This window comes from Sinocyclocheilus grahami, unplaced genomic scaffold (assembly GCF_001515645.1).
Source record: "Sinocyclocheilus grahami isolate Dianchi unplaced genomic scaffold, SAMN03320097.WGS_v1.1 scaffold60.1, whole genome shotgun sequence".
Taxonomy (NCBI): Eukaryota; Metazoa; Chordata; class Actinopteri; order Cypriniformes; family Cyprinidae; genus Sinocyclocheilus; species Sinocyclocheilus grahami.
Genome location: NW_015505239.1, coordinates 1724964 through 1745945, shown reverse-complemented (window position 1 = coordinate 1745945; position 20982 = coordinate 1724964). Strand labels below are relative to the sequence as shown.

At 38.5% G+C, this 20982-nt stretch overlaps 1 protein-coding gene across 1 annotated transcript in view; it reads left to right on the top strand.

The window, feature by feature from the left end:
* The window catches only part of LOC107584474 (forkhead box protein P1-B), a 166138-nt gene that overhangs the window by 6364 nt on the left and 138792 nt on the right, over positions 1 to 20982 (top strand). The window contains exons 2-4 of the mRNA XM_016271111.1: positions 9231 to 9267; positions 10848 to 10883; positions 19072 to 19111. The gene's annotated coding sequence lies outside the window, so the exon portion shown is untranslated. The remainder of the gene's footprint in view (positions 1 to 9230; positions 9268 to 10847; positions 10884 to 19071; positions 19112 to 20982) is intronic.

Genomic DNA, 20982 nt, shown 5'->3' with positions numbered 1-20982 from the left:
AGAGAGAGAGAGAGAGAGAGAGAGAGAGAGAGAGCAGCACTGTGAAATCTATTCATGGAAAAAAACAAATCGGAGACCAAGTGACTTTGACGTTAACATCCTCCATCTAATAATATAAGGTTAATGGCCTTAATGAGGCCTAAAAACGCAATGAGACATTGGATCTACTTTTTATTCACGGATCGCTTGTCTAAATAGGGGAAGTGGCGCACTGACCGTTTAGCCTTGCGCTAATGACGAATGCTGAGAAGTTTGAGCTGAGAGAGCAGACTTTGGGTAGTGATGAAAGCTTTAGTATGGAGATATGCTATTTTGATTCAAGGTGTTATGATTTGTCCTTGTTAAACAACATTCTGTTTGCTTGCAGTGGATGATGTTCTGTGTTTGATGTAACAGCTAATTTGACATTTTTGTGGATTTAATCGGATGCAGAATTCCTACAGAATAGTGTTTTCCATCCATAGTTCAAGTCTCTTATGCATAAAGGAGGAATTTATTTGACAAAGTCAAAAACAAAATATTATCATTACAATTTGACAATAATTGTTTCATATTTTTTTGTGTTTTAAGTATTTAGGGTTCTTTGATGTATAGAAAATGTAAAAGAACAGCATTTATTTGAAATATAAATATTTGTAAGATTATAAATGTCTTTACTGTTATTTTTTAAAACAATTGTATTGTGTCCTTGCTGAATAAAAGCATCAGTTTCTTTAAAAAATATTACTGACCCTGAACTTTTGAACTTTATTGTATGTGGATATATTACAAAAAATTACTTAGTTGCAAATGTGTATCCTTAAATACTAGTCTGCATCTTAACTATACAATGTACCCAGTCAGTATGGTTTAAGAACCAAGTTCAGTTACTGTATCGGATTTTGATTCAGAAATGCTCTGACTGGTTTAGTGAGTTCATTAAGTGAAGGATTTGTCAGACTGATTCAAACCAGTAACTTTGTAAGTATTTCTGAATGATTCATTAAAAGAATCGGTTCGCTCGTGAATCGGTAAACACTGGTCATACTGTATTCACAGTTTGAGTGAAATATGATTTTTTTTCCCCCTATACATTTATAATGATCTGTTTTATAATATTAAATATATGAATTAATACTTTTATTCAGCAAGGATGCATTAAATTGATCAAAAGTGAAATAAATACTTTTACATTGTTGCATTTCAAATAAATGCTGTTCTTTTTAACTTTGTTCAGCTGTTTTGCATATTAGAAATCAGCATATCTAAATGATTTCTGAAGGATCATGCGACACTGAAGACTGGATAAATTAGTGCTGAAAATTCAGTTTTGCCATCACAGGAGTAAAGTATATTTTAAAATATACTAAAAGAGATATTTTATTTTAAATCATAATAATTAGGGATGCACCGATACCACTTTTTTTCAGAACGGGCCCGGTACCGATACTTTCATTTTTGGTACTCGCAGATACCGATACCTGTATTTTCACAGCATTTGTATTTTTTTTAAATAAAAACAAACAAAATAATAGTAATAATAATAATAATATGAATCATGTTAGTTGGCTTCATTTAGCAAACAGATATTACCTCCAGTTATTTCCACACTTAATTATACCTGTTAAAATGGATTGTATAAGCTTTTGTTACTTTCATTGTTCATTTTAATGGCACATTAGAGCTGCTCCATTGCAGCAGCTCAATACTGTAATCACAAAACGTTTTCCTAAAAAATATATATATCGTTATACATACGATACGATATACGAGTGCACGTGTACTATTTTGGTGATGTAATTTGCATCATGCACAGTGTACACGGACCCTCGCGTACGAGTAAAAACCAAAGTATACTTTGGCCTTAAAGCAAGCTAAACATACACAGCACACACATGTTTGTATTGGTGCAGAATGAGAGAGCTAGCGCATTTCACCCAGTCTCGTAGTTTCACTTCTGCTTTAAATAAAGTTGTGTATGCTTGACGTTTAAAATAAATGCTGTTTATAGTGAATGCCCCTATAATGTTTGTTTGTTTTATATTTACGATTTAGTTTTAATCCAAATGCAACAGATCATGCAACAGAAGTGCACGCTCTTGGACTCTGTAAGAACATGCGCGCTAACCACTATGCTACGACTCCACTAGAGCTTCATGTAGCTGACGTGTTCATGCCTGTCGCCTGGAGAGCAGGAACAGGAATCTGTCCATTAAAGCAGTCTCTGAGAACACTAGTGTACACTACGCCAGAGGGGACAGGAGCAGTAAATCTGTGAAAGTGGATCTAAACCTGACAAACATGTGCAGAGCTGAGAAATACAAACAAACAACAGGCCTGTTTGTCTCCCAGTTGGGTTACAGAAATACACACAAACGTACACCCACCCACAAAACACTACAGCTTATGCTTCCTGAGTAGAGTCGTAGCAGTCTTGTGGCTCTTTAGTTTCTTCTCTTGTAAACACAATTCACGTCTCTGTGTTTTTGAGTCCATTATCTAACAGACCCAATAGTCAGTCAATACAGTCTTGCGGCCGCACCATTCTGCACTGATGTATGTATTTATGTGCTGTATGCAGAAAAGAGCTTCTCTTTTGTGAACATGGTGTAAACAGGCATGTCAATAAACCCATAAGCCGTATCAAGCTACAGTAGCTATTAAAAAAGGCTAATATCTGCGGTGGATTTTTTTTCCTGTCTCTTTTTTAAAAATAATGTTAACGTGGCATTGTAAAAGAGACGGATGATCTATGTGGCAGATTGATCAGCGGGTAGAGACCCCATTATCTCTTTCCGTGTTAATTACAGTGTGCTCAGCTTGCGTGTCAAAAGACGGATAACTGACGAAGGTAAAAGACCTTATTTATGCTTTCGTACTCAGCTGGCGGCAGCTTTCCCCTCTCTTTCTTTTTTTTGCCTCCTCAGCGCTGTATATTTATCGTCCAGTAATATTACACTGTCAAAGACGATCATCTCTGCAGAGATATTATTCGCTATCGTCACCTTCACAGGCATCCATTTGGACCCGCTCCCTCTCAAGTTACAGACTCTTCCTCTGCACGTGGAGTGGCTGAGCAAATTTGCGCAGAGATTTTTGGTTGTCCCCCGGGACGCCAGAAAGGTAATTCGGGTTGGGTAAATCAATATGTGGGCAGCCCAGTCATACCACAATGCAGAGACATGGCACCGATCTCAGAATGCCCTGACGTTTTGTTGCTTTTAGTGGGGTCACATTTTGCTAACGGAAAAACAAAAGCAGAAAACGTAGGGGGGAATTTCAGTTGCAAGCATCCAGATGAAGTCGATGCTCACCTGAATAGTTTTAAACTAAAATAGCATTTTGAACTAGATTTGAAATGAATCATTGTCTGTACATAAATATTTGGGCCTTTGTTATAAAACAAAAGCAGAATGTGTACATTTTTGCGATGAATAGAATAAATCAATTTAGGCAATGTCATTCTGCTCAGGTGTTCACTTTAAAAAAAAAAGTTATTTTTACAGATAAAGACTTCAAATACAACAGTAAAAACCTGTTAATAGGATGGTGCATGTATGTATGGTGAAAAACTATTAAAGGGGTCATATGATGCGATTTAAATTTTTCCTTTCTCTTTGGAGTGTTACAAGCTCTTGGTGCATAAAGAAGATCTGTAAAGTTGCAAAGACTAAAGTCTCAAATCCAAAGAGATATTCTTTATAAAAGTTAAGAGTCAGCCACGCCTACCTAAAATGGCTCGTTCTAACACGCCCCCACATGTCTACGTCACTATGTGGGAAGATTTGCATATCGCCGCCCAAATGTTCACGCAAAGAAAGAAGGCGTAACTTTTATTCTCGCTGTAGTTTTGTTGCTTCCGCCGCCATGTCGTCCCCAATGGATGCAACGAATGCCTCATTTATAATGGGTTTTCATGTTTTTGAATCATTGCTCCGGCCTGACAGGGCATCATCACAGTATGGTGAGGGGCGTAACATTTCCGTCTCACGCTTGAGGTATTTGGCCAATCACAACGCACTGGATAGCTGGCCAATCACAGCAGACCTCGCTTTTTCAGACCAATGAGCTTTGTAAAAATCGACGCGTTTCAGAAAGGCAGGGCATAGAGGAGAAACAATAATGTACAGTATGTGGAAAATAATGTGTTTTTTGAACCTTATACCGCATAAACACATTTGATTACACCAAATTTTTAGCAGCATCATATGACCCCTTTAATGGTTTAACATTTAATGTACCTAATTTTTTGCTTTTTTAAAATGAAAATAATAATTTACCATATGATTTATGGTAAACAACCACTAACAGGACATTCCTAGAGGTCCTGCCTGATAAATTGTATAAGATTATATTAAAATAGGTTTTGTTTTTTTAACGCTTTTCTTATTAATGATCTACATTAGTCTTCTTTTATTTCACATTTTATGTTATTTAGTTAACGTTTATTGCATTTTTTAGTGTGGTGTTACAATGATGGTGTTTTGTCTTTGTGTGTATGACTCTTTGCACCATCTATATAAGGCCATGTTCACATGGCAGCAGAATACGGCTGTCAGTCCTGTATTTGAGTCCTTAATACAGTTACGTTTACACACAGTACGGTTATTTACAGGTGTAACAACCGCATTCTGTAACCGAACTCACACCTGTACATTTTCAGGACTCACAACCGCATTCTCTGAAAACACACGCTGTGTGAATGGAACAGGACTGGACAACTCTGTCACATCCATACAGTGCGAGAGAGCTGCTCTGCTGCACAAACGTGCGACTAACGTGTGCTGCATGTTTTAATTTGTGGTTTCGGTAACTTACAGTGACGGAGAAATGAGCTGATCTGAAAGTTTTAGATTCAGTCAGTTTTTCTCCACCGGAGCCGCTCCTGTCAGTTTTGTGTTCTGCGTGTGACTCAGATGCTCCGCTCTCCACCCAAATATAAAAGCTGCTGTCGGTTAATGAAGGTTTGGCGGATGAACTCGCGGCTCGACTGGACTCTTGTCGTGTCAGAAAGTGATAAGACTTTCAGTTTTATGGACGTCGCCATCTTTGATATTACTTCGGTCACTGTTGCTATGGTTACTGGTAAGGAGTACGGGCTTGACTCATGTTACATGTTCATACAGACAGTATTCCAAACACAAATGTAAGTTGCTGTGTGAACGGGACATTTCGAGACTCACATCTGTAAGTAAATGCTGTTGTCAATCCCAAAAACTGACAGTGTGAACGTAGTAGAGTATTGCCATTTTTATGCATGGGCCACGTGCAGTGAACTCTGATTCATCATGTGGTTTTCTATTTTACCACCTATTATTATAGTGGTTATTAGTCAATTTTACAGTGAAAAGCAGATTTTAGTTGTTCAGATTGATTATTTTAACATTCATATCACTTAATAAAATGTATAGTTTTGTACAGCCACCAATATGCCATTCTGTAATACTAGAAACATTGTCTCTGTATTTTTAATGTTGAATTCTGCTAGTTTTAGCAGGTAATTTAACAGGATGTTTTTACAGTGTTGTTTTGCTCTTTGAAATTAACCTAGGTACATCAAAACAAACCTCAGAGTCTAAAAATAATAATAAAAATAACAATAACAAAAAACTGTGGAAGATTTTGTTTAGCTAGTGTTTAATGTGCTGACTAGATAGCATTTAATGTTTAATGCGCTGACTAAAGTTTTTAGATTGTATTGTACAAGTACATTAGATACAGTATGTTAGATGTCAACAAGCAAAAACAAGATGTGTGATGTTGAGATTTTACAAAGTCACTAAGGGTAGACCTTACACCGAGATCATGCAACGTGCTTATTGTTTGCGCTGTGGGCCCCTTCTTCTGAAGCACACAGCAGTGAAACCCCCATGAAGGGACTTTTCAACTGTTACAGATCTTTTTTTCCTTTTTTCTTTCTTCTTATCACTGAGCGTGCGGTGTGAGAGGTAACATCAGAGCAGTCTTTCCTGTGGTTTCGTCTGTCAGACCTGTGTTTGTACCTCGCACCAGAAACAACACACTGTTATGAACCCTCACATACACGCGTATTCTCTCGCTCTCCCTTTCAAAACCATTTATGCTTTTCATCACTTCCTGTCTGTTGACCAGACTGAAACAGCTTTCTGAAAGGCTGTCTGGAGTCAAGCTTGAGAAACTGAATTGGGTAAACAACAAAAAAATGTAGATTCATTTGGTTTTCTTTGTGCGAACAGGTTGTTCTGACCAGGATTGTTTGCAATTTAATATTGTGCAAGGTGGATGTTATGTCAATGTTTTGTCATTCCTGCGTTGATAACGTTATCGTCCATTACTGCACCATGTCTGAATGAGAGATATTTTGTGTTGTGCAAAGGAATTTACTTGGTTTTTATGTGTGTTGAAATATTTGTGTATCTGTGTGTGTAAGTGCATTAGTGTTATAATGGTGATCATGTCAGGAGTCAGACATTACGGTAAGATGTCAGAGCATCACCTGGTGGACTAGCACAGAAAATAGGCCCTCGTGCAAATAGCAAACACCCACATACTGTATAACTATGAGAAATCATTTCACGCCACATATTGACACATCTCTGAATCGATTTCAACTCAGTTTGTCTCATTAACATTTTTTTTTAATTTACAGCTGATTTTAGTTGAATCATATAAAAGATTGTTTTTGCCTTAGAGTAAAAAAATGACTTTTTCATGTCATTGTGACTTTGTATCCCTGTTGTGACTTTGTATCTCACAATGTGACTTTCTAAATTCTTTTTAAAAATCTTTATTTTACTATTACCTTTTTTATTTGTGAACTTTGAGGTAGAAAACAATGATTATTTCAAAACAGATTGGCAGACCACTCCCCCTCATCTTCTATTGGTCAGCCAAACAGGTAGTCCTGCCCCCAAACTTGTTGACTCAAACTCAAAGTTGACTTAACTCAGTGTTCTGAAATTACTATAGCGCGAATGTGTTTAAAATGTGAGAAAAACCATCTACAAAAGGTGTACTTAACATATAAATAATAAAAGAAAAAAGTTCTAGTATACAATATAGACTCTTGTCTATATTGTAAAACTATATTTAGATATATGTACATTGTTTTAAATTAATGTCATTGTGTATTTACACATTTTATGAATAATTACACAGCAAGTTTAACCATATTCAGTTTTTTTAGATAGCATCCCCAAATACACCTCCAACATCGAAGGGATAGTTCACTCAACATCGAAGGGATAGTTCACTCAAATAAATAAATAGTCCTCTCATTAGTCATAACCCATCTGCAACATGTAAGTAGCAATTATGAGTCCTAAAAGTGCTTTTAAAGAAAGTGGTAAACCATGTGCAAGACGTTTAAGCGAAGACCCTCGTCAATAACTCTTGTCACAGCCACCTGGCTGGCCACTTTAAAACCGGACCCTGCAAAGTACACTTTAATGGACAGGCTCGAATCCACCTGCTTTCGCTTTCTGTTATGGTCATAAATCTGAATAATTAAATAATAACCTGCACTTAAACATATATGTTTATATATATATATACATACATATATACAGTATGTATGTATGTATGTATGTATATGTATGTGTTAGGGATGCTCCGATCGATCGGTCGGAGATCGGCATCGGCCGACAATCACATTTTATGACTCGATCGGTACTCACTAACTTGGCCGATCTCACGAACCGATCGGAATTTGATGACGTCAACGCGTGACGCCACGCATCGTGGGTACATAAATGATTTGGCGCCACACTCATGTCATCGCCGGTGTGGAAATGCTATGACGTTTCGAGAAACAATGAAAAATTCGCTATTTGTCGTGTATGTTTTGCATGATGATATGATGAATGGATGGTTCATTTTTAACAGCAGATTCAGTGATGTTAGAGCTGATCTGCACCTCACTGCACACGTCTGCGGAGCTGATCGCGGCCGCTCTAGTCAATGCTTGTGCTTATACCAGCCAGCCGCGGCACGTTTCTGAAGCGGCTCTAAAATGCTTGGCTAAAAATAGCCTTTTGTGAGTTGTCACAGCGTGGAGGACAGAACAAAACCTTGTCGGAGCCGTAAGGGATAACGGTAACATAATAGCTACGCTGATCGTGGGCTGCTTTTAAATGAACATTTATTTATAAAACAAAATATCTTCTTTGGCCATATTAGCCTACTCAATAGCATTAACACAGGTTTTACTCCTTTCAAGCTTTATCTGGAATGTCACCATTTCTGTCACTGCAACTTCCCAATCAGGCAAACGAACACACACACACACACACGAAATCGTCTGCCTCATGAAAAAAATTTATTTAAAAAAAATTTGTTAATATTTGCATCATTTATGATTTATTTTATCCACCCGCGACCCACCCGCAAATAATCAGAATGCATTTTTGGAGAAACAGGTTTCCCCAGTAACAGCTGTACACAAAGCAGCATTGAACTCACACACGCTGCTTTATCAGGCATATAACATGCAAGATGAAATGAAAATGACATAGAACATTCTTTTTCCTTCAGAAATACATTTCCTTCAGAAATACAGTGATAAAAACACCCGCGCCTCGTTTAGATTTTTAAACAGTAAACAGTACGTGCTCATGTTTATTCAACAAAGCCTTTTGAAAAATTGGCGAGCGCCACAATTAAATAAATGTATGGGAAAAACATCCCACAGCACAACCCCCTGAGCCCAACTTCAGTCTACTCGTCACCTTAATTTTATCTGCATTTGTAGCCGGTGTTCTGGCAAATAATTCTACCTATCAGATTATGCTACCAACACTGTATTTATCCTACTGTAAGGGTAGGTTTAGGGTTGGGGTAGGTGTACATGTTAATAAAGCCTCACACCTTATTAATATCATGCTGGAAGCAAAATCTGATAGGTAGCACTTTTCGCTATCGAATTATGCTACCATCTGTTTTAATGGGAGATAGCAAAATCTGACAGGGTAGCACAAATCGTCAGAACACCGGCGCCATAGCCAGACTGATAAACAAACACAGACAGGAAGTTAACTTCGGGCCAGGCACGTGCGCCCGATGAAACCGTCTGTATAAAGCTTGAAGCATCAGAATCGGCATCGGTATCGGCCGATCACCATGACAAGAAATCGGTACTCAGTATAGGCTGTAAAAATCCTGGTCGGAGCATCCCTAGTATGTGTATATATAAACCATTACCATTGACTGGACAGAAAAGTGGACAAAAAATATCTTGAAACACTTCTCAAAATGTCTTCTTTTATGTTCCACAGAAGACAGAAATTCGCTCAGGTCTGGAATGACACGAGGGTGAGTAAATAATGACAGAATTTTTTTTTTGGATGAACTTTCTCTTTAATAGGAGCATTCTAATATCTTCTCAATCTGTATTTTTGCAAACTGAACACAGTTCTGTTTCAAAGTGTCTGTCTAATAATATTGAGGTAATTCATACTTAGAAAGAGAGTATGTGACATAGAGTAGGTGTGGTGGGGCCAAGAAGGGTCGTAATCTTAACAGATGCCACCTCACGTGTCACTTCACCATCTACACGGTTGCCACAAACCACCATCCAAGTGTACTCAAACGTAGCACGTATTAAAAACACTCACACTCACCTCTTATCAGATTACCATGCCTTATGATTGGCCTTCCATTGGCCTCTTTATTTAATAGAAGGTTCCTTTCTTCTTTGAGATGCCATAGAGTGTTACATCACTGTGCTTGAGCCCTGTTATCTATGTTGAGGCCTGTTCTTGTAATGGGCTTTATTGATCTAAACAACATCAGGCTGGCTGTGATGTTATTAAGGTGAAGATAACTTCACTGTAACTTCCACTCAAACAATGTATTAGTGTTTTATTGGGTTTAAATAACTTTGGCTTTTAGACGCTAATGTAGCCGCTTAGTCACCCTGCTCTTTTATGGCTGCAGGATCTTAATAAAGCTTTCCTCTTTACATCCTGCTGTGTGTGAGTATGTTTGTGTGTGTGAGAGAGAGGACAGGAGATGCCAAGTGCTTGCTGGGAAGTTTCTGCGCCTTTAGTAAACAGCAGGAACTCTAAATAATCGGAGTAATTATACGTTGGTGGTATCCGTATTAAGCACCGCATTATCAAGCCGTGGTTCGTGCCAACCCGGACCTTTAAACTCGATCCACAATGCTGCCTTTTTTCTTTGTCAAATTAACATATGTGGTAAGAATTATTTGTGGGTTTAGAGTCATTTATTAACTGCATTTCGCAGAAAACTTTTTTGTCTTCCAAGGGCACACTGAATCCAATATTTATGAAATAACGATCCCATTCATCTACAGGCATATTTTCTGTGGGAAATTTAATTTGCAGCTATTTAAAGCCATGCGTTTGGTAATGAATTATGTTGTCATCCTGCCTCTGATGAGATTCATCTTTAATAACTGTAACAATTATTTTATTAAAAAAGAGGAGCCATGCATTATGGCTATCTCAGCAAGGTCTAGAGCGTGCGAGGATTCTCATTAGGAGGGCATTATTACCCCTGCTGGGCTTTCATTCACACTACCCAACTTAAATTACATTATGTGTCAACAATGTTTGCATTAAATTTAAGCAGTCATATTTACCAATTTTTCCCTCTCTCTCTCGCTCCCTACTACTGACACATTTAGATGTATTAAAAAGATAAAACACAGTTCTAGATCTGATAGGATGGCTTATTGAACGTTTACCTCAGTGCTGACTTTTAATAACGCAATAATATTGAATTTGTATGCCGGTTGTTTTTTATTAAAATGTTTTTGAAAGCTGTAGCCAGCCATATTGTTGTCTGAGAAGTTGAAAACTTATTTTGACCTTTTTCAGAACACAAAATACACTGTTTTTAACTGTTTTAACTTTTGTGTTTCACAGAATGAAGAAAGTTACACAAGTTTGTAGGACATAAAAGTGAGTAAATTATGGCTGAATTTCTTTAAGAATTCCTTTTAAAGTGGCCTGACAACCTCTGAGAAACTCTTTTTTTTAATGTAGCTAGTTGTGCATGGGCAATCACTGCAGTTTTTTCAGAAAATGTAAAAATCTACTTTGGAGAATGTAGTTTTGTCTAGCAGCAAATGAGCTAAATATCAAATAAACGTTAGACCAATGCAGCGTCACCTTCTTTTTTAAGAAGGGGCTTTTTGATGGAAACTTATCTAAAGGTGTATCATGACAAAAATCACAGCTGTGCTTAAAAAAGGCATACTTTTTGCATATTAAAGGCGTGACCAGCAATACTCTGTCAAATGTTGCCATTTCTGTTCATCAGTCTCTCAAGGACATTGGAACGTTCCAATTGGAAACAAATACTTTGTAATACCTATTTTAGTGCTTCCCCATTTTTTTTGCTGATGCCTATAAAAGGTTCCACTGCACATGGAACCATCTGCGAACATGGAAACCAAATGTTGTAGCCTCTGTTCCGCATTTTACCACAACGCACTGTACACAAACAAAATGTTTATGGCTCACTGAGCTGAACCTATCCTGGGCCGAGACAGAAGCGAAATTGCTGAATGTGAGGTAATCGGTTATTTCAGTTTGACCACTTCCTTAAACTCCTGCTATTACTCACAGTGATACTTTTCCAAAGAAAACCTCTGACTCTCCTGTAGGTATAATGGTTTGGTGGATTTATGTAAATCAAATATTTAGCTGGACTGTAGAAGTAAAGTGGAGACTATCTGTACCTGGAAATTTCAGTGTTGGGGAGAGGGCACTGTGATGGAATGGCAGAGCAGTTTGAGTATTAAAGAAGGATGTTTGCCTGAGTTTTACCATGTTTGTCTCGGAGCATTTGATTATGAGAGCAGTAAGACCAAGATGCTTCAGCAGTGTCTCTGCTTCATTTATATTCCAAGTTCTGTCATGAAACTCTAGATGGCGCAGGCTGATGGATCTTTAACGCAAATTGACGATATTCACAGAGTTAAACTACTTGGCACAAGCTGATTGGTTCATGGTCCATGCGCAGCCAATAAGCTGACTGCTTAACATTTAAATGGCTGGCTAGCAATCACTAAAGCAGTTTGCGGCGTGCTTTCAAAGTTCCTCTGAAACCCTCCACCTTCCCCAGCTCCACTTGTAAAGATCTGCTGCGGGTTATTATATATGCTATTTGTGCAGCAGCAGTATGTTTTAAAAATCACAGCACCATATCATAGTTGCTGTACTTGCTTTGCAGCAGCAGGAATAATCTACAACAACAGCAATAACCAACAGCAGCAGCAGCGGAGCAAATCTGTTCCGCCAATCCAACTACATTAACATTGTCATATCCATCACCATGCTAAAATCTTCAGAGAGTTGTCATGATAGAACTATTGTAATGAATCAAATCAAATCTCAATGATTTGTTTGCAGCATTTCTCAAAAATAGTCACTGAATTTCATTTTATTAGTGGCAATTTATTGGCTTTAATTTAACTCTTATTAGTACTAATAATCTATAAATATTGCTGATATAAAGGAAATTATTAAATGACATTGTTTTCATTCAGTGGAAAATAGTGTTGGGCGATATGCTAAATTTTCATATCGTCCTATCGTCAGCCTGTGAGATCGCTGATACACGATATTATCGTGCTAATTTATTTAATTATTTATTCACTTCGTTTCATTGCCAGAAAGTGAACCAACTCCAGCGTAAGGCTAAAAACAGCCTTTTTAATGTGATTGAATTTGTATTTAACATGATAACAATTCAATAGAAATATTGTAAGTTAGTAATTATAATGCTTATATTTCCTCAGTTATTCAAAAAAGTAGCTACAGAAAACGAGCAAAGAACATTTACATTACCAAAGAACATCATCACAAGCTCAGTCTAGCGCGAGTTTATGCACTTTAAAATACACTCCCATTAAAATCAGTGAAGCTATCTACACTGTATGATGAATAAATCTCTTATACTTACATCGCATGTACATCTGCACTTTATTGTTTATGATGAAAGAATTTGCGATTCAGAATTCAGTCAGTGTGCGCTGAACAACGAAACTCCGTTGATTGGCCATTGCATAATTTTCATATCGTCCTATCGTCAGCCTGTGAGATCGCCGATACACGATATTATCGTGTTAATTTATTTAATTATTTATTTACTTTGTTTCATTGCCGGAAAGTGAACCAACTCCAGCGTAAGGCTAAAAACAGCCTTTTTAATGTGACTGAATTTGTATTTAACATGATAACAATTCAATAGAAATATTGTAAGTTAGTAATTATAATGCTTATATTTCCTCAGTTATTCAAAAAAGTAGCTACAGAAAACGAGCAAAGAACATTTACATTACCAAAGAACATCATCACAAGCTCAGTCTAGCGCGAGTTTATGCACTTTAAAATACACTCCCATTAAAATCAGTGAAGCTATCTACACTGTATGATGAATAAATCTCTTATACTTACATCGCATGTACATCTGCACTTTATTGTTTATGATGAAAGAATTTGCGATTCAGAATTCAGTCAGTGTGCGCTGAACAACGAAACTCCGTTGATTGGCCATTGCATTCATAAGCATAACATAATCTTGTGTGATTGGTTATAATGCGCAACACTGTTAAAACGCGGAAAAAGAAATATAATGGAACAAATAAGCCCTAATATTAATTAGATAGTATTACTAACCTGATAATAATTATAATAATAATAATAATAATCGTCTTGCTATCGTCAGGGGCTGTATCATGACAAAAATCACAGCTGTGCTTAAAAAAGGCATACTTTTTGCATATTAAAGGCGTGACCAGCAATACTCTGTCAAATGTTGCCATTTCTGTTCATCAGTCTCTCAAGGACATTGGAACGTTCCAATTGGAAACAAATACTTTGTAATACCTATTTTAGTGCTTCCCCATTTTTTTTGCTGATGCCTATAAAAGGTTCCACTGCACATGGAACCATCTGCGAACATGGAAACCAAATGTTGTAGCCTCTGTTCCGCATTTTACCACAACGCACTGTACACAAACAAAATGTTTATGGCTCACTGAGCTGAACCTATCCTGGGCCGAGACAGAAGCGAAATTGCTGAATGTGAGGTAATCGGTTATTTCAGTTTGACCACTTCCTTAAACTCCTGCTATTACTCACAGTGATACTTTTCCAAAGAAAACCTCTGACTCTCCTGTAGGTATAATGGTTTGGTGGATTTATGTAAATCAAATATTTAGCTGGACTGTAGAAGTAAAGTGGAGACTATCTGTACCTGGAAATTTCAGTGTTGGGGAGAGGGCACTGTGATGGAATGGCAGAGCAGTTTGAGTATTAAAGAAGGATGTTTGCCTGAGTTTTACCATGTTTGTCTCGGAGCATTTGATTATGAGAGCAGTAAGACCAAGATGCTTCAGCAGTGTCTCTGCTTCATTTATATTCCAAGTTCTGTCATGAAACTCTAGATGGCGCAGGCTGATGGATCTTTAACGTAAATTGACGATATTCACAGAGTTAAACTACTTGGCACAAGCTGATTGGTTCATGGTCCATGCGCAGCCAATAAGCTGACTGCTTAACATTTAAATGGCTGGCTAGCAATCACTAAAGCAGTTTGCGGCGTGCTTTCAAAGTTCCTCTGAAACCCTCCACCTTCCCCAGCTCCACTTGTAAAGATCTGCTGCGGGTTATTATATATGCTATTTGTGCAGCAGCAGTATGTTTTAAAAATCACAGCACCATATCATAGTTGCTGTACTTGCTTTGCAGCAGCAGGAATAATCTACAACAACAGCAATAACCAACCAGCGGAGCAGCGGAGCAAATCTGTTCCGCCAATCCAACTACATTAACATTGTCATATCCATCACCATGCTAAAATCTTCGTCATGATAGCATGATAGAACTATTGTAATGAATCAAATCAAATCTCAATGATTTGTTTGCAGCATTTCTCAAAAATAGTCACTGAATTTCATTTTATTAGTGGCAATTTATTGGCTTTAATTTAACTCTTATTAGTACTAATAATCTATAAATATTGCTGATATAAAGGAAATTATTAAATGACATTGTTTTCATTCAGTGGAAAATAGTGTTGGGCGATATGCTAAATTTTCATATCGTCCTATCGTCAGCCTGTGAGATCGCTGATACACGATATTATCGTGCTAATTTATTTAATTATTTATTCACTTCGTTTCATTGCCAGAAAGTGAACCAACTCCAGCGTAAGGCTAAAAACAGCCTTTTTAATGTGATTGAATTTGTATTTAACATGATAACAATTCAATAGAAATATTGTAAGTTAGTAATTATAATGCTTATATTTCCTCAGTTATTCAAAAAAGTAGCTACAGAAAACGAGCAAAGAACATTTACATTACCAAAGAACATCATCACAAGCTCAGTCTAGCGCGAGTTTATGCACTTTAAAATACACTCCCATTAAAATCAGTGAAGCTATCTACACTGTATGATGAATAAATCTCTTATACTTACATCGCATGTACATCTGCACTTTATTGTTTATGATGAAAGAATTTGCGATTCAGAATTCAGTCAGTGTGCGCTGAACAACGAAACTCCGTTGATTGGCCATTGCATTCATAAGCATAACATAATCTTGTGTGATTGGTTATAATGCGCAACACTGTTAAAACGCGGAAAAAGAAATATAATGGAACAAATAAGCCCTAATATTAATTAGATAGTATTACTAACCTGATAATAATTATAATAATAATAATAATAATCGTCTTGCTATCGTCAGGGGCATCAGCCACAGGCGATATCTCTGACTACCGTCGATACACAATGATTTTTTTGTAATTTGCATTCTTTATTCTTTATTTTTATTTTGAAAGGGACAATGCACATTAATTAACATAAACACTCAAGTTTATTATATGAATGTGCCAGATTTAGCCATACAGGTTGATGGTAATGTCCACAAGTACATAAATAAGAAACATTCCAGCAAACATAGTCACAATCATAAAAGACTTTACATATAAAACCCAGAAGCAAGCAAGAAACCACTATTTCAAATTATGAAGACATGTTTGATTATCCAATAACCAACCTTTTTATCGATTCAGAAAAAGAAGCAAAATATGTAATATTTCTTAGTTCTATAGGTATAGTATTCCAGCCATTAAACATTTTGAATCTACTTGACTGTAATTTATGGTTGAGCCTATAATTTAATGTTTTGCAGAAGACAATTGTGAATAAAATGACCATTTATAAATACATAAATATTGAGATAAAATACTGAATACCAGCAAAAGGCTTTCAGCTATATCATCTGATACCCAACAAGCAAAAAAAAAACGAACTTTTTTTGTCATGTATTTGACCCCATTTGAAATTCGTCTTGTTTTAAGAATAAACCATTTTATTTTAACTGAAAAACAAAACAAAAATACTGATTAAAAAAAGAAACGGTGTTGTCACATGTGACGTATCTACTTGTATCGATACACTTGTATTGACTCTCGACACATTGATCTTCATTATCATCACTCCATCAGAGTTACGGTAATCTGCTAGATGTAGCCACCTCTTCCAGCATATTACTTGGATGTTTAACCCTTTTTTCCTTCTTCAAGGACAAATGGTGTACGTGACGGCAGATCTCCATGCGAAAGTCCCTGAGCTCTCCTGAAGCAGCAGATCCCTTTTCAGCGCCAGCTGTTCTTCCAGATAAACTCTGTGGCGTGCTCGCAGATTCTCTTAATATGATTTTGCAGGGTTGGGCTCAGGAGAATAGACGCAAAGCAAGCGTGCCAGGAGAAAGAGAGCGTTGAATTTTTCATCAGCAGGCCCTCGTAGTGCAGCAGCACTTTTTTAGTAGGCGGCCAGCTCATTCATGAGCAGATGTTCAGCGCAGGTCCAAGCTGCAGTTAGCATGAACTCTGCTGCCCTCTCAGCCGTTGGCTGCAAGGACGTTGGCAGCGACCCCGGCATCTGAGAATTCATTCCCGGCAAAAAGCACCGAGCGCCGCTTCGCCCAGACTCCTTTTTTTAGCCGCGTTGCCCATCCCACGAGCTGGCCAGAAATGGAGGAGGGCTTTTCTTTTGACAGGCCATCAGTCTTCGCTCTGACACTGATGAAAGACTCGCCCGGGTCAACTCAGGGGACCGGCCCCAAAAATTCCTGAAGACAGTTTTGCTCAAGTTTATCATTAATTTGTATGACGTCCTCTGTATGAAAATAAGCCACCTGGCACAGAAACCAAAACAGACTCTTTTGGAAAACAAAAGCAGCCTTTTTTGCATCATTTGCGTGAAGGTACCCTTGAAATGGGGAATTGCTATATCAGATTAACGCAGGTGGTTTAAGGGAACGCGCTGGTCAGGTTGGTTGCTACGCTAAAGCCCAGCTGCTGCTGTGGTTAGCCAGGTGGTTCGGTTAGTGTGGTGACCTCAATACACCCCAAGAGACTCGAATAACAACCAATACAGATGAAGCTTTATCGTGATTCATTTACATAACACCGTTATGTTGCAGTACGTCCATGTAGCCCTTTCCCATCAAACGACTGAACGCCAAACTGGCATATGTTCCACAAGGAAAGTGTGAAATGTTATTCTTCTCTTTCGTTGCGGTGTATGGGAAGCTGTAATTGAAGGATGATGAGGTTTTTAGTCCTTTTTTTTCTCCCTTCAAGCACTTGTTTCTTCAGCACGTCTCCTACTTCACACTATCTAATTGGCCGTTTTCAGGTTGGGTTTATGAGAGCAAAACTAATTAGTGTTTCTAAATTCAGAGAGCAAGAAAGAGGGAGGAAAAAAAGGAAAACATGGTTGAATGGATTGTTCTGGTTTCCTCTCTAGTGTCAGGCTCATAACAATGAAATAAAGAGTCTAATCACTTTCAAACTGCTCGTTTTTTTTTTTTAAACCAACACTGAATGTCACTTTCTCTCTTGGCATTTTGTTTGGCACGATCACAGGCCCGGGAATAAAGGGAGAACTTGCCCTCTTTACAAACTTTTTCCTTTGTAATTCGTGGGAAGGCTTTGCAGGGGAAAACAATGCGCGTGTTTTTAGGTGGGGTTGTTTCTTCTTTTGATTCGGAACGTCCTGGTGAAAGACGGGCGGAGGGTGGAGAGTTTACAGTAGCGTTGACTTTTCGGCCGTTACCTTTATTCAGAGAGCTCCAGCTGCAGCGCGCCCTCAGGAAGGCCACCGCGGGAGCGCACACACACACACACGCCGGCCCCCGGTGTGAAAGAAAGCCCTGTTTGAGTTGGCACGCGCAACTTTTGCTGCCTCTGCAAGAAAGACAACAGCAGCGGCCGCACTGGCCAGGCGGGCCGTCGTTCTTCAAATCAGGATATGCCTTTTCCACCTCTCTCAGGAAACACATTTCTGCCTCTCCCTCCCCTCAGCGGCAAAAAAGCGAGGGACGGACGGGAGGGAGAAAGTCGGTGAAGATGAGTGACAGGATCGGAGTCCGGAGGGGATTGGGCTAATCTGAGTTTAGTAGTGCTCCCTCAACACCTCACCCTCCCTGCCTCCACTGGGCCTTCATTTATATTGAATAAAAAAGTTTATAGGTCAGTTTAACAATGTGTCATAAAACTCGCACTATTTTTATTTTTCCACCTCTCCGCCGGAGGGATTCGCATGGAGAGGGCCAGTAATTAAGAAGCTGTGAATCCAGGGTTAGGGAGGAAGAGTGTTTAAATGCAATTAGAGCATCCGCTCGAATCAATTTGAACCCAATTACAGTTTTCTTGAATGTGCTATTATTTGTTTAATCAAGGGAATTTTGCCCTTTTAAGATGCTAAAAATGTATCGCGAGATTATTTAAACGTGGAGTGAAAATAAACTCGTCGGAAGCGGGTAATGAACAATTGTTTCAAAGTGACCTCTCTCGGTGTGCCCTCCCTCGTTACCTTCTTGTTCTCTGAAAAGAAGACTCCATTTGATTTGTCTGGAGATAAAGCTATCACAATATCGGCTGGATAATTAGCACAAAATCCACATCAGTTTTTTTGGGAACTGGATGTGGAACACCAGTCTCTGATGATTCGAAGTTTCAGTAAATTTCCTCATTTCTCACTGATGTTTTTTCTTGTCTGTCCCTCTCTCCTTTCTGTCTGCCTTCTCTTCCACCAATCTTTCTACCTGCTGTCTGTCCTGCAGGCAGGAGAGTGCAGTGGTCCAGCCCTGTGGATGCTGAACGGTACGCCTCAAGTTTTTACATTACATTACATTACATTTAGTCATTTTGCAGACGCTTTTATCCAAAGCGACTTACAATTGGGGGATACATAAAGCGATTCTTCTTAAAGAGGCAAACAGATACAGGAAGTGCTTGTAATACCAAGTTTCTAGACATTGTTCAAATAAGTACAAGCTAGAAAGAGAAGGAATAAATCAAGAGATAGAATTTTTTTTTTTTAATGATGATGAAGTGAAGTAGCTTCCAAAGAGATGAGTTTTCAGCTGTCGCTTGAAAATTGTCAGGGATTCAGCATTCCGGATAGGGGTGGGAAGGTCGTTCCACCAGCCAGGAATGGTGAACGAGAATGTTCTGGAAAGTGATTTTGAGCCTCTCTGTGATGGTACCACGAGGCGTCGCTCACTAGCGGATCTCAGACTTCTGGATGGGATGTAGATTCATAGTAGTGAGTGGAAGTAGGCGGGTGCTGAGCCTGTGGCTGTTCTATATGCAAGCATCAATGCCTTGAACTTGATTCGAGCCGCAACCGGTAGCCAGTGCAAGGAGATAAAGAGAGGAGGAACATGGGCTCTTTTGGGCTCGTTGAAGACCAGTCGTACCACTGCATTCTGAATCATTTGTAGAGGTTTGATTGTGCTTGATGGGAGTCCAGCCAGAAGAGCATTGCAGTAGTCCAGCCTAGAGATGACAAGGGCCTGGACAAGAAGTTGTGCAGCATGCTCCGTTAGAAAGGGCCTGATCTTTCTGATGTTGTGCAATGCAAACCTGCAAGATCGAGCGGTCTTTGCAATGTGGTCTTTGAAGGTCAGCTGGTCATCAAAGGTAATTGTAGAAGAACCTAGCTGGATGGAGAAATCATACTGTAGAGTTGGAGCTGCAGGGAAGTCCAGAAGCTCAGTCTTTGCCAGGTTGAGCTATAACGGGATCGAACCCGGGTCGATCGCGTCAAAAAGTCAGTGACACGCTCTTATCCATCTGCGCCACTGAAGCTGATAGTTCACAGCCACTTTTTACTAAATGTAAATATACACCCCATACTTTTTATTCCCGAGTAAGGGCAATTCATACAGTACATTTAAACTGAGCTACTTTAATACCATCTCCGAACTTTCTACCACGACTCTGCTGTTCTTCAGCTGGTTCTTCCTGTATACGTTGATTGACAGATGTCTCGTCCAGTCAGCGGTGAGTAATCCCAAACCAATGGCACTGTCTCAAACTATACCTACCTTTTCCGGTTTGTCTGAATTGTCGTTGTGTTTTCTGACTTGTTAATTTGTTTTCGGATTTGTCGTTGTGTTTTCTGACTTATTTTGTTTTTGAATTTGTCATTGTGTTTTCTGACTTGTTATAATGTTTTCTGAATTGTTGTTGTGTTTTCTGAATTGTTATTTTGTTTTTTAGACTTGCATTTGCGTTTGTAATTTGTTATTTTGTTTTCAGAATTGTGATTTGTTCTGCGCTTCTCGGCCACCGTACATGTGCCTGTATGATGGGACCCAGTGATGTTGTGTATAGGAGAAGAGGAGGGGTCCAAGAACTGATCCCTGAGGAACCCCAGTGACAAGTTGATGTGCTTTTTTTTAACAGTGCATGTCTGTGCCTAGCCACACTTTTGAATAAATTTCATTGCAATAGATAACTAAATATTAAACCAAGTGGAATTTGCAAGCAACTGATGCTAGACCTTCTCAAAACTGCACTTTTTTAAACACCTCTTGTAATTACTTTTAACCAATTGGTCCCAAAGTAATTTTTAGTGGATATATGAAGTCAGTTCACCTCAAGTTACCTTCTTTGTTATCCGTTAACTTCAGTTCATGCAAATTTAGGATATGTGTGGCAGTTTACTCTTTTTAGTCTTCTTAACA